The following is a 14,224-nucleotide window of genomic DNA, read 5'->3' as shown; positions in this document are numbered from 1 at the left end:
AAGAGGGAAGAGATATGGGGACATATGTATATGTATAACTGATTCACTTTGTCATAAAGCAGAAACAAACACACCATTGTAAAGCAATTATACTCCAATAAAGATGTTAAAAAAATAGTAGAGAATATGTTTTAAATCACAGTTCAACAATAAAAAGATTATTCAATTTAAAAATGGGCAAAGAATTTGAAGAGGCATTTCTCCAAAGAAGATATACAAATAAACAATAAGCATACGAAAAGATGCTCAAAATTGTTAGTCATCAGGGAAATGCAAATCAAACCCGCAATGAGATACCACTTCACACCTGCTAGGATGGATGTAACAACAACAAAAAAGAAAGACAGTAACAAATATTGGCAAAGATGTGGAAAAATTGGAACTCTCATGTTGCTGGCAGGAATATATAGTGCAGCCACTTTGGAAAACAGTTTGTCAGTTCCCCAAAAAGTAAAACACTGAGTAATCATAAGACCTAACAATTCCACTCCTGGGTATATGTCCAAAAGAATTGAAAACATGTCCACACAAAACTGGTACATGAATGTACATAGAAGAATTATTCATAATAACCAAAAAGCAGAAATACCCCCAAATGTTCATCAACTGATGAATGAATAATCAAAATGTGGTATATCCGTACAATGGAATGTTATTCAGCTATGAAAAGGAATGCGGTACTGCTACCTGGATAAACCCTGAAAAGATGGTAGATGAAAGAAGTCAGTCACAAAAGACCATATACTGTATGATTCCATTAATATGAAATGTCCACAATAGGCAAATCTATGGAAACAAAAATAAAGTGGTGGTTGCCCAGACCTGCAAGGGGAGGTAAAGGGCATGGAGAAGTGAGTGGTAATGGGTACAGGGTTTCTACTTGGCTTGATGAAATAATTTGGAATTAGATACTGGTAATGGATGCACAACTCTGTGCATATACTAAAAACCACTGAAATGTACACTTTGAAAGGGCAAACTTTATGGAATGTGAATTATATCTTAAACTGTTATTTTAAAAAAAGACTTTAAGAGCTCAAGGATGATTTCCCAAAACAGACACCCTAAAATTATCTTAAAAGAGAAAAAAAGTTTATTATAATCAACCAAAGCACATTTAGTAAGGAATTTTAAATGTTTAAGCTTACAAAGCAATAAAGTTAAATATTATAGAAATCCCCCAAATTAATATATACACACTCAAGAAGCTTACAGTCTAGCTGAAGATACACTGGCAGGAAATAAGAAAATATGTTACTCAGCCTTTGCTAAGTTCTAGTATATTAGGCTTTTTTTCACCTGTATATTATATTTTAACTTATATCTCACAACATCCTACTTTTGAAAACTAAAAGTAATGAAACTCAGAAAGGTTGGTTGGCTATACTGTACCAATGACTCGTTTCTTCTTAAATATAGTTGTTTGCTCTTGTATAGCTACAACTTTTGTGTTTCCAGCAGAGACGTCCTGCCTTTGGATCCTGATCCCATTTCAGTTGTGAGTCAAGGGATCCTGGTTGGTGTTCAGTACACCAAACAGTAACCAAAATAAATATCCTGGAAGCCAGAATCCTAAGGTTGTCTCCCACTCGGGAGGTTGTGAGGTTTCCGTTGTCAGTGTATGTTTCCCTTTCAAGACAAGGCAAGCTATGTATGTGCTAAGTAGGAATGTTACATGATCCACCCCCCCACCCCACCGGTGCTAAAAGGAAAATACGGGTGGAATAGAAGAGAGAAAAATGGCGCCAGAAAGAAAGAAGAGCCAAACTAAATTTGGCATTTCACCTTTCATTTCCCCCCAAACGCTGCCTACCCACAAACCCAACTCAGTGTCAGATGTTTCAAATGTTTTCATTGCTCCTTCCCCCAGCCCAGCTCCAAATCCCAGAAAGAAAGTAGGAAAAAAAAAAAAAAATCAATGCCATACAGATGTGTTTATCCCCTCTTGCCTGGATAAAAGACTTCTTTCAAGTACTGTGCATATCTTCCAGGCCGAATCTGTGCACGCTTAGGAATGCCACATGGCAGTCAGGTCAGGGCTGCTCTTTTGCTGTCCTTTTCATGTCAAACCCAAGCTTTTGTTCTCTGATGTTAAGGTTGACAGATGTGTTCTCAGGCAGCCAGCACACTGAAAACACATGGCAGACTGAAGCCCCTGGTCTCCTTGGCCAAAGCACGGCCAATGACATGAGCGAAACAATTCTGCAGTTTCCCAGGAGGCTCCAGGACCCCACTGGGGTGGAGGTTGGGTGAGATGAGAATGATGTAGAATTAGGACCATGCTCAGGAGACTGGAAATGGAAGAGAAACAGCAGTGAGTCCTCACTTCTTCCTGGGACCTGAAGGTGTGAACATTAGAGCTGGTGTATTGGAAAATACACCAAAGTAGAAGGAGACTTTCTACCAAAGTAGAAGTCTTGGGCGGGGGAGGGCTGGGTTTTTATCTTAAGTGATAGCGGAGGCTCACAGTACCTTGTCTACCCAACAGTGTTTTCTGATGTGCACACACAGGTAAACACACCTCTCTCCCTTCCTTCCCTCTTTCCCTCCTTCTGTTTTTTTTCTGCTTTCTCTTTCCTTCTTTCTTTCCCTCTCTCCTTCTTCTCTCCCTTTTTATGTCCTTCCTTCCTTCTTTCTATCCATCCATCTTTCTTTTCTATCCTCTCTCAAACACTCTTTTTTCCATCCTCCCTCATACTTTCCTCTCTCATCTTTATTTCTCTCACTCCCCCATCTTTATTTCTGCTTCCCCTCCCCATGTCTATCCCTTTATTCTACACACACACACATTTCTTCCTCCCCCGCCCCACGCACACACACGCACGCACTCACCCCTCCCTCTCACTCTCAGGTCCTTATCAAGTCTCAGTGACCCAAACAAATTGAAGCCTCCACATTTCTACCCTTTATTAACTCTGGGTCCAGATCCTCTTCATATGGCTTTTCCCAGAGTTCTGGGCTGCTGTTTTAAGAGACTGGGACAGCTCCTGCTGAATAGATGGCATTTTTACAAGTGTCTGATCTTCCCAGAAGTTCTTGTCCTTTTCTCCCAGCACTGTATTATCTCATTTCTCCCTGTTGCAGTAAGGCGCCTCTGCCATGCTCCAAGTGCAGACAAGGGTCTCCTCGACATGAGGGACCCGGTCAGACAGAAGGCATTTGTATCACTTCTGCCCGGGTTCTGTCCCCCACTTTATTCTCACCCACTCTCTGTCTGTACTCTTGCCAGCCCGTCTGAATCTGGAACTTGCCAGCTGCTGCCCCTTGTGACCAGAATTTTTAGGAAATTTTATTAAGAACCTAAGAGAAATGTAATCTAAATTTGTGATGCTATGGAGAGAACGCGGGTTGAGGGGGGCAACACATCTGTATTTCAACATTACAGGAAAGTAGGTGCGCTATTTTAGTGTGACAGAGCCTGCTGGTTGTCCCCAGAGATGCATTCTCCCTTTATTCCTCCACAATAGAATCCCCCAAATATTGGCTGGGTACATAGCCACCAGAATAAATACTACACTCCCCCAAGCCCACTTGCAGCTAGATACAGACATAAGACAAAGTTTAACCAATGGGATGTAAGTGAATATGACTCGTGTGATCCTTATGTATATAAATTCTTATATGTATAAATCATTATGTACGTATGATATGACTTGTATAAATTCCATGATGTATACTTAAGTGGAATGTCTGTGCCTTTCTTCTTCCTTTTCCTTTTCCCTGGGGTTTGGATTAAAGTTGTGATAGCTGGAGCTGGAGCAGCCATCTTGGACCACAAAGTAGAAGTCTTGTATTGAGGATGAGAGAGTAACAAGCTTGAAGGAGCCTAGTTTCACTGATTATCATGAGCTACATTTCAGCCCTGGGCTACTGATACTTATGTGGAAACAAACAAACTTCTATCTTATTTAAACCACTGTTTTTCAGTAGGGGAGGAGGGATGTTCTGTTACTCATTTCCCCCAACTCCAAAGGGAGGGGATCAGAGTATATGATCATTTAGTCTGTTCCAGATCTGAAATACCAATGGTTCTAGTTAAAAGCCACGGATGCATTTACAGAGCTCAAATTTCTAAGTTTAACTTCAAATTCAGCTATAGGTCAGAATGACTGGCACAGCTTAAAAGAAACCCACAGCTTTGATACCTTTTCTCCCCATCATTCTGTCTACTTAGTGCCAGCCAAGTCCCCAGTGACAGGCAGAGTAGAGCCGAAACAAAAGTAAAAACACCTAAAATTTTTTTTTAATATAAATTTATTTATTTTTGGCTGCATTGGATCTTCGTTGCTGCACGGGGGCTTTCTCTAGTTGTGGCGAGCGGGGTCTACTCTTAGCTGCGGTGCGCGGGCTTCTCATTGTGGTGGCTTCTCTTGTCGCGGACCACAGGCTCTAGACATGCGGACTTCAGTATTTGTGGCACGTGGGCTCAGTAGTTGTGGCTCACGGGCTCTAGACCACAGGCTCAGTAGCTGTGGCGCACGGGCTTAGTTGCTCCTAGGCATGTGTGGATCTTCCCGGACCGTGTCCCCTGCACTGGCAGGCAGATTCTTAACCACTGCGTCGCCAGGGAAGCCCCTTAACAGCTAACATTTATTGAGCCCTTGTCTTGCACTAGGCCTCATTTAATCGTCACAACAGCCCTAGAAAGGCAAGTACTATCATTATCCTTTGTTATAGTTGAGGAAACTGAGGCTCAGAAAGTCAGTCACAGGCAGGATGCAACCAGGGTGTGTCTGACTCCAGAGCTAGTCGTTTTCCAAGATGACATCTCAGTATGGGGAATCCAGAGAAGAAACCCTACCAGCGGAAGCCAGTGTGCATACACAGGTGGAAGGCGGAAGAGGTAGGAACAAAGTGGCCGCTTGGTGTGAGGCCAAAGAAGAAAACCCAGCCCACCCCAAATCCTTCCCCATGATCAAAGCCAGAGACGCTGTGCACTATGTGCTTTCACTTGAGCATGACCCACTTGGAGTAGCAGGAGATGACACAGTCCTCTGAACTGAGGGGTGATATTCTTGGGTGAAGGCAAAACACTGGCTAATGGGAGATGATGGGGCTGGGAAACATACCCCACCCACCTCCAGCAAAGGAGAAACATACCCTGGTTGTTCAGAGAAAGCCAGATTGCCTTTTTTCTATCCTCTTGAAATCAGTGTAACCCCAATTCCATGTCTGGCAGAAATAAATAAGGCATGGTCCTATTCTCAAGGATGGTGTAATACTATGGGCTCACCATTATGGCTGAGGTATGCACGGATCCTCTGTGGGAAAGGGTTTATTATTCTCATCCTACAGACCAGGAAGCCGATGCTCACAGAGGTAGAGTGACTTGCAGAAAACTCATGGTAGAGCCAGGATCTGAATCTTGGTCCAAAGGTTCCGGAGCCTGAAAACTTTATGCTGAACATTAACCTCCTAAATGAGATTAGGGTCCTAACCTCAAAGCCAAAGTCTCCTCCTTTGGCTATAAGGAGCCAGGCCTATAAAGAAAGGACAGTAATTTTTTCCAGCTCTTGATCAGAGAGGAGACATTATTCTAGAACCACCAACTCTCATGGTTAGAAGTTACCTTAAAGAATATCTAAACCAACCGCGCATCCTTAAAATCAAGGAGTCTGAGTTCTAGGGAAGTGGCATGCTTACCATGGGTCTCCCAGCTGTCTATGGCAGAGCCGCCTTCCAACTCAGTGCCCTGACTCCTGTCCTGCACCTATTGGCTATTTTTATGTTGGAAGGAGGCTACAAAAACTAGTGGCTCAGCCTGTGAGCTCTGGAATCCAACAGTCTTGGGCAAAAATCGCAGCCACACTACATCTAAGCCGTGAAACATCACAGAGTTTCTTTAACCTCCCTATATCCTGCTCTCTTTATGTGCACTTGGAGATAATAATGTTACCTGTTATGATGAGCAAAGCAGGTGATCAGCTACAGCAATCAGCACAGTCCTGACACACAGTAACTCCCTGGCAAATACCACCGTCTCATTATCATCCAAGCACAAGCCACTAACCTCTCAACGGACATGTCTTAAACAAGGGAGGCCGAGGCATCAGAAAACAGGGATAAAATTTAAATCAGCAGAGAGAACACAAGCATTTTCCCCCATCTCGAGCTGACAGTGATAAATAGAACCTGGAGATCGTATCGTATCTCAGAGAAAGAATTCTAAACAAGGAGACGGTGGAGCACAGAGCACGGAGTCGCCCACCTCTGGGTTCACTTTCTTATCTGCTGAGGCATCGTGTAGCGTGTGTCTTCACGAATCCCCCAGAAGGGTAATAATCAGGTTCCAGTCTTTCTCCTAAGTGAGAAATTCCTCATTCCACAAGTGTTAGGATTTCCAGGGATTAGTGTGAAAGGCTCTTAAGCATCTAAATCCCTCGGAATGAACATTCGGGAAAGTCCCACTCATTCCCCCAACCCAGGCCCCTTTTTCCCCCCTCACATGGCCTCACTCTCCACACTCTCCCCCTGCCCTGAGCCTCTCCAGCAGCTGGTCACTGGGAAGGGGGCACGGTAAGGGGAGAGGAGAGAGACTGTTAAGGGCGACCAACAAAGCCCACAGCCAGAGGGATGGGTGGGTACGTATATCTTACACAAGCTGGAGAACAAATCCTAAGCAACCCAACCTCTTACAGATTTCAGATTGCTTGCAACACGTGTGCAAGCTGGGTAGGGGTTCCTAGTTTTAAGAGAACGTTAGAATCAGCCCTAGTTTGGTCTCTGTCGGTAACATCCACTGCTGCGTTCACAGAGCGAAGGACCAAGAAGGAACACAAGGCAGTGAGACAAGCACAGGTGTTGCAGGTAGAGAGGCTGTGGATTCAAACCTGGCTCCCCAGTCACGGGGAGGGTGGCCTTCAGGTCACCCGCAGGACTCCTGATCAACCAAATAACATCAGGCTCTTCTCTGAAGGAAGTTGCACTGTATAACCAAGTTTCTCTTTCCAAATGGTCGTTAGAAAGTGAAGTGCCCAAATCGTGGCCCCTGAAAGACAAGGTCTTTGGGCTCGCCTTTTCAGCCTTTTTTTTGCTGGCTTCGTTTTAGTCGACGTTCTTATTTGTTTTGTACCTAATTTTTAAACCAATCCCGTTTTATGTAATACAAATCTAAGCCTGTAAATCCTTTCTGAATCAAAGTGAAAATCGATCATACCAAACAATGCCAGCTGGATTGTTTTTAGAATTATCAGTAATGTATGAGAACTTTCCGGATTTATCACTGAGTAGATGCGGAACAAATAGTCACTGTTATTATTATTCCTGTGACCTTTCACACACATTATCGCGTTTATTCTGTATAATCATGCCGAGGTGGTTGAGATCAGATTGAACGCGAAGAAACGGAAACGTAGGAAAGCCAATCCCCAAGCACATTCTCCCAAAGCGACAGCTCTCCAGTCTTTTTTTCGAGTGATATTTTGTGGATATGAATGACTGTAATCAATGACACAGTTAGTAACAACAGATGATCATTGAGAATATGACTTTAAGATGTAGTTGGAAATCAAGTTCACAAAATCCATAGCAAAATTAGATAAAGGTTGAAGTTTGCTATCCCGCTAATCAATGATGCAGGTGGGCCACCAGCGCCAGCCAATCTCTGTCATACCATCATCCCCTCCACCCTCATCACCACAGCCTCCAGCACCACTCTGGCCTGGTGCCACTTCCTCGCTTCCACTCAGGATAAAAAGTGGAGCTATGCCATTTAAATACAGCCAAAATGAAAAGAGCGCTTTTGGTAGAACAGAAGACCCGGGAACTCTTTTAGCATACTATCAACATAAATGATGTAAATGCCTATCAAATGCTCTGTCTGTAAATGCTTTGCTCAGCATTTCAGAACTTGGCATGGAGCTTCTTGCACTATCATCCTCAAAAGCCTTTAATTCTATTTAGCTTATCAGAGGAAGAGGCCTTGCTAACAGCGCCAAGTCGTGTGGCTCCCTTCTCTCCTGTGGTACCCCCAGTCTATCCAGGAGGCCCCCTCAGTTGGTTGGGGAGGAGGGCGTGGCAGATAAGTGATGCAGAAAATCATGTGAGGCTCTTGGCGTCTCATCTAGGTTAGCAACTAGCAACCTGGTGAGAATTTCCTCCCTCAGGGAAGGACAGACCCTACAGCCAGACAACCTGAGGTCAACTCCCAGATCAGCTATTTACTACTGTGCGACCTTGGGCAAGTGACTTCCCCTCTCTGTGCCTTGGTTCCGGATCTATAAATAGAGGCAAAAATGATACCTACTTCATAGGATTGTTGTAAAGATTTAATGACTTCATTTTAGCTGAGTGCTCAGACTCCTGCCTGGCACTCTTCTCTGAGCTGTTTGCTGTTCTTTTTCTCTTTCTCCTTCATTTAAATGGCTCAGAAGATATTTATTGAGGTACCCTGTTGGCGGCTGAGGGTTTGGAGGGGAGCAGACCCAGTCCCTGCCCTCGAAAGGCATACGAATTAAGAAAGAGGCAGCTGCCATCCAGGGGAATGAGAGCAGAGATGGGCAGCAGGATGCCCTTAGGGGCTCACAGAAGAAGCCGCTGACAAAAATACAAAGCTTACCATGTTACTCCGCTGCTTTATATTCTGCAGTAGCTCCCAATCTCTTTCAGGTCTATCCAAACTCCCTAAACTGGTTTATACACCCTCTGTGATGGGGCCTGCCCTCACCTCGGCCTCATGTGCTCCACAATCCCCTCTCTTCAGGCCCTGCTCTTCCTTTGCTGCCCTTTTTTCACTTCCCAGAACAAGCCCTGCTTGGTCTCAAGTCCAGGATTTTGCACATGTGTCCCCTAGTCTGTTTCATTTGTCATCGAGATCACATCTTCAATATCACTACCTCTGAGAGAGCTTCCCCCACCTTTCAGGTCTCAGCAGGTGTCCTTAGCACCTATGCTTCTCCCGTTGTGGCATTTATCACCCTGTTTTCTAATTGCTGGTTTGCTTATTTGTTTACCTCCACTAACCCTGGTCCCTTAACCCCAGGGACCAGATCTGTCTCATTCACTCTTGCAACTGAAGCACCTACAGGACCCCACTACATATTTGCTCTCTGAAACTCCCAGAGAGCAGCTTGTGGTGTAGATCCGGGTTCTACACCAGAACAGCATCATCCAGCCTGTTCCTAAGGTAGACCAATTCTGTATTTTCCATCTTAAATATTTTAAAAATAATAGAACTCAAGATAAAGCTTGACAGTGGTGGCTTCCTGAGCAGAAGGAAAGAATATCGTTTCAGAGAAATCCACAGATTTTCAGTAGCATAAGCCAAGGGCTCATGTAATCTGACAAAGAACCCTCGGAGATGCGGCTGGCCATTTTTACAGCAAGGAAACAGTCTCCGAAGAGTTGAGTAACTGCCCAGACTCAATTGCTAGCCCCAAAAGATAAGCTTCCCATTTTCATGCCTCTGTCTTGGTGGAAATGGCCATGTCCACAAGATACCCTTGCCTGGGGAAGAGTAGCCTCAGTGAGGTAACATCCTCGACATCTGGCCCTTTAAAACAGTTTTGAGATGATTTCCCTCCATAGTTTCTTTAGGGAAGGGGAGGAAAACACCGAGCAAATTGAAGAGTGGCAGCAGGGCTCTAAAAGTCAAATTTCTGCCATTCCTGCTTTGGGGTTTGTAGAATCCCTGGAGACCTGCAGCAGATCACATGCATTCCAGCGCGTGTGTAATGAAAACAGCCTGCTCTGTAGATGTCGGTCTGCGAGAGTGCGGGACTCTCTCGAAAGTCAGGAATTATGTTATTTCTCAGCCCCTCGCAGAAAGGCAAATCAGGCTGCCTCTGGAAAAAGCGAGGGGCCACCATGGAGGGCGCCTTTCTTCTGGGCCAAATTCCCATCCCACGAAACTCCACGTGAGATAGCCTTGGGAATCATTCACTGTATGGAATTTAAATATCTCATACTTTTCCTAGACACAGAGGAAGTATTTTTTAGGTATGCCAAGAATTAACCAGCAAGGGCATCCATTGAATTGTATTTGAAACAGAAGCTAATGTTGTTAGCACACCGACCACGTTCACCGAGAGCCTGAGGAGGAGAAGGGCCATGGGTGGGGTGGGGTGGGGGGGATTATAAAAAATATGTGAGAATAGAACCAGCTTTGAGCAGATCTGGGGAAAATGGCTAAAAGTGTGAAAATGGCCATTGTTTCGCTGAATTCATCTTTTCGTTAGCAAAGAAAGAAAACTACTTTCTGTCTACATTCATCGTGTTATTGGGACATCTTTGATCTCTCAGATCAGCAAGAATCCCAAAGGGAAGCTCGCAGTGTTTTTGATTATTATCTTTAAAGTCTAAAATTCCTTAGGTGAAATTCAGTATGAAACGCATCCATGCAATGGGGAAGGTGAGTAACTCTGTCAACATCTGGGCCTTATTAAGGCGCAGCTATTTTCACGAGGCAGTGAACTGGAGAAACCAAATTCCTTGATAAAGCTCGAAATTTCCAGGAACTGCTTGTAAAAGGCATTTCTTCTGTCTGGTTATTTTGCATGACACACAGCACTGTGAGTTCCTGCCCAGCCAGGCCATGGGGATAAAAGGCATTATCTGTTTGTCAAATCGTCTCTAAAGCTTTAATGCTCTGGTTCGCTGTTTGGTTTTGACCTTTGTGGAACACTGTGCAATTCACAATGCCTTCCACAGACCTCCTGCCTTTTGATCTGCACAGCAGCCCTGGGAGGGAGCAGACACAGATGCTGTCCTCATTTTACAGCTGGAGAAACTGAGGCTGAGAAAAATCCTGTGGGATCTCTTTGGAGCCGAGCTGATAAGACAGTGATCTGATGTTAGGCATCGAGCAGGCGAATTATCCAGAGATGCAGGTAAAATAAAGACTCTGTTTGGGATTGACAGGTACACACTGCTATATTTTAAATGGATAACCATCAAGGACCTGCTGTAGAGCACAGGGAACTCTGCTCAACAGTCGGTAACAACCTAATTGGGAAAGGAATTTGAAAAAGCATACATACATGTATATGTATAACTGAATCACTTTGTTGTACACCTGAAACGAACACAACATTGTTAGTCAACTATACTCGAGTATAAAATTAAAAGTTAAAAAAAAAAAAAGACTCTGACCCAGGAGGTCTAGAGTGGAGCCCAGAGCCTGCATTTCTCTCAGCTCCCAGGTGATGCTGATGATCCATGGACCACACTTTGAGGAGCCAGGAGATCAGAGGCAGATTTGAGACTCAAAGCGGAGTCTTAGGTTGTCAAGTCCAGGATTACCGGACTAAATCATGTTGTTTATGATGAAGTTAAAAGTATAAAAGTTCCAGAGCCTGACTCTGGGGGTTCAGATCCCACCTCTGACACCTGGTAGCCTTGCACCATCTTCCTACCCTCTCCATGCATCAATTTTATCATCTGCAAAAGGGGATTCAGTGGTACCAACATTCACAGGGTTATTTTTTAGAATTAAAGGAAACGATGCATTGAAAAAGCCAGAAGAGTACCTGCAACTTAGTAGGAACTTAGGAAATGTGAGATATTTTTATTACTTATTGAACAGGTTGGAGTCAAGCCCTCATGGCAGAACCCCCTTCAGAGCCCGTAGGTTGTTAACCTACAAAATGGGGACAACAAAAGTTAACCGCGAGGGTTGTTGTGAAGAACAAAAGAGATAATGAATGTAAGTGAGTTACGTCACCGAAAGGAAAAAATAACTGTTTTTCTTGAGACTGCTCAGGCCCTGGCAGCCCGGGGACCCTCAGATGCTACTCGCAGGCCAGGTTTGTGAGGGTCACTGAAATTGCTAGCAACTGTACATGGCCTGTTGCCCCGCAAAGACCTGCAGTTCCTTGAAGCGTCTTCTGCCTCTTTGCAACCATTATGCTTTAGCAGAATTCATGGTATGGAGCAGGGGCTCAAAAATGTTTTGTTTGATTGATTTAAAATAGTTGCCCATTTCCCCAAATCTACCACTGGGCCTGAGGGAGGAGCTTTCATTTAGTCAATCCTCCTGGCAACAAAAACAGCGTTAAGGCTTTATTCTTTTAAAGCTAAATAAAGTCCTTTGGATTCTTCTATTAAAAATTCCCAACCTAACCTTAGATCCTCCAGACACAAATGAGAAGAGAGCTTTCCTAGTACCCTACTAGAGGCACTTCCCCACTTTGCTCCATCAGCACCTGGATACGGCCTCGAGGGAAGGAAACAACCTGCTGACCTTGTTGGAAATCTCAGAATGAAAAAAGGGTTGGAAGAATGATTCTCAACCAAGTGGAAACAGAGCTGCCATCAAAATACTAAAACCAGCAGGATTCCTCAGCAGATTAGCCCTTTGTAAAACGAGGAGGACCACTAAACTGAGATATGGATATTTGAGATCTAGCTTGCAAATCTGACATCATGACACATATTTAGGACTGGGCATAAAACAAGAGATCCTGGTATATATAACTCGGTATTAATCATTCGCCGTATCAGAAGAATCATGGTCAATTCATGCATCCATTCATTTGACAATTATTGAGTGAACACTATGCTAGATGAACAAGACAGATTTGTTGCGTGAACTCCCAAGACTTATAGACCATGGGAGAAATAGATACAAATTAGGCCATTATAATACACTGTGTAAGTACAGTAGGGAAGGGCAGACTTCTACTAAGTCGGATTAACCAGTGTGATATAATAATACTAAACTTGTATACATTTAAAAAAATAACCTCAAATTATAGAGATCAAAAGTTAATGACACTACAAGGAGAAACTGACAAATCTACCCTTACAGTGATTCATTGATCAAGCAAACAAAAAAAGTAAAAAAATGCAGATTTGAATAATTCATTGACAAGCTTGGTTTAAGCACATATTTAAAAACCTGCTTCCAATAATTAGAAAATGTGTGTCTCAAAAAACATGGAACATTTCTTTTTTAGTTACCTTGCAGTATGTTAAAGAATAAGTCTCCACAAATTCCAAATGAGTGTTCTAGAGAAGATAATCTCTAATTACAATGCAATTAAGTTAGGCATCAATAACAGAAAGTTAATTCTTAAAACACACTGGGAATTCTAAAATAAATGTATAAATTACTCATGGGGAAAAGAGAAACAAAAATGAAAATTTAAAAATACATAGAATTAAATCATAACAGTAATATTGCATATCAAAACTTATGGGGTAAAGTGAAAGCAATGCTTCAAGGGAAATTTATAGTACCCTTAAACACTTGTATAAGGAAAAATGAAAAGCTTAAAATTAATGAGCTGAGCAACCAGCTGAAAAAGTTATAAGGAAAACAAAAGTCTAATGACAACATAGTATAAACAAGAGCATTGTAGAAAGGATCAACAAAGCTGAAAGTTTGCTCTTTGAAAAGACGAAAGACAGATAAACCAGTAGTGAGACTAATCAAAAAAATAAAAAATAAAAATAAAAATAAGCAATATTTGGAATGAAGGGGGATATAACACTACTACAGAGACTTAAAATGATAAGTGTAAATTTAATGTTAATAAATTTAAATTAAATTGAAGTTTAATGTTAATAAATTTGAAAGCATAGATTAAAAATATAAATTCCTAGGAAAAGGTGACCAAAACTGACTCAAAGAGAAATAGAAACCCTCTATAATCTTATAACCATTAAGGAAATTTAATCAGCAATATAAATCCTTCTGAAAAGAAACACCAGGCCCAGATGACTTTACAGGTGCATTTTACAAACTTTCAAAGAACAGACCATTTATACCTTCAAATATCTTTACCATGGAACACAGAAAGAGAACACTGTACAACTCATTTTATGATGTTAATATAATACTGATACCAAAACCATACAAGGAGAGTTTAGAAAAATATATATACACACCAATCGTACTCATGAATACAGATGTGAAATTTCTAGATGAAATGATAGCAAACTGACTCCAGCAGTATTTTTTTTTTTTAAAGAAACACTTTGTGACCAGGCTAGTCTATCCAAAGAAATGCATTGTAATTTAACATCAGAAACTTTATAAATGTAATTCAACATGTGAAGAGACTAAAGGAGAAAGACCACATCCTTAACCTGAACTCCCTTGAAATAAAGGCTAAAGTGTCAGTACTCGTCTGAGGTGTGGGATCAGGAGAGAGGGACAAGAAAGCAAAGCCAGGGCTTCCCTGGTGGTGCAGTGGTTGAGAGTCCGCCTGCCGATGCAGGGGACACGGGTTCGTGCCCTGGTCTGGGAAGATCCCACATGCCGCGGAGCAGCTGGGACCGTGAG

Source organism: Physeter macrocephalus, chromosome 6, assembly GCF_002837175.3.
Source record: "Physeter macrocephalus isolate SW-GA chromosome 6, ASM283717v5, whole genome shotgun sequence".
NCBI lineage: Eukaryota > Metazoa > Chordata > Mammalia > Artiodactyla > Physeteridae > Physeter > Physeter macrocephalus.
Note: the sequence above shows the minus strand (reverse complement) of the source record.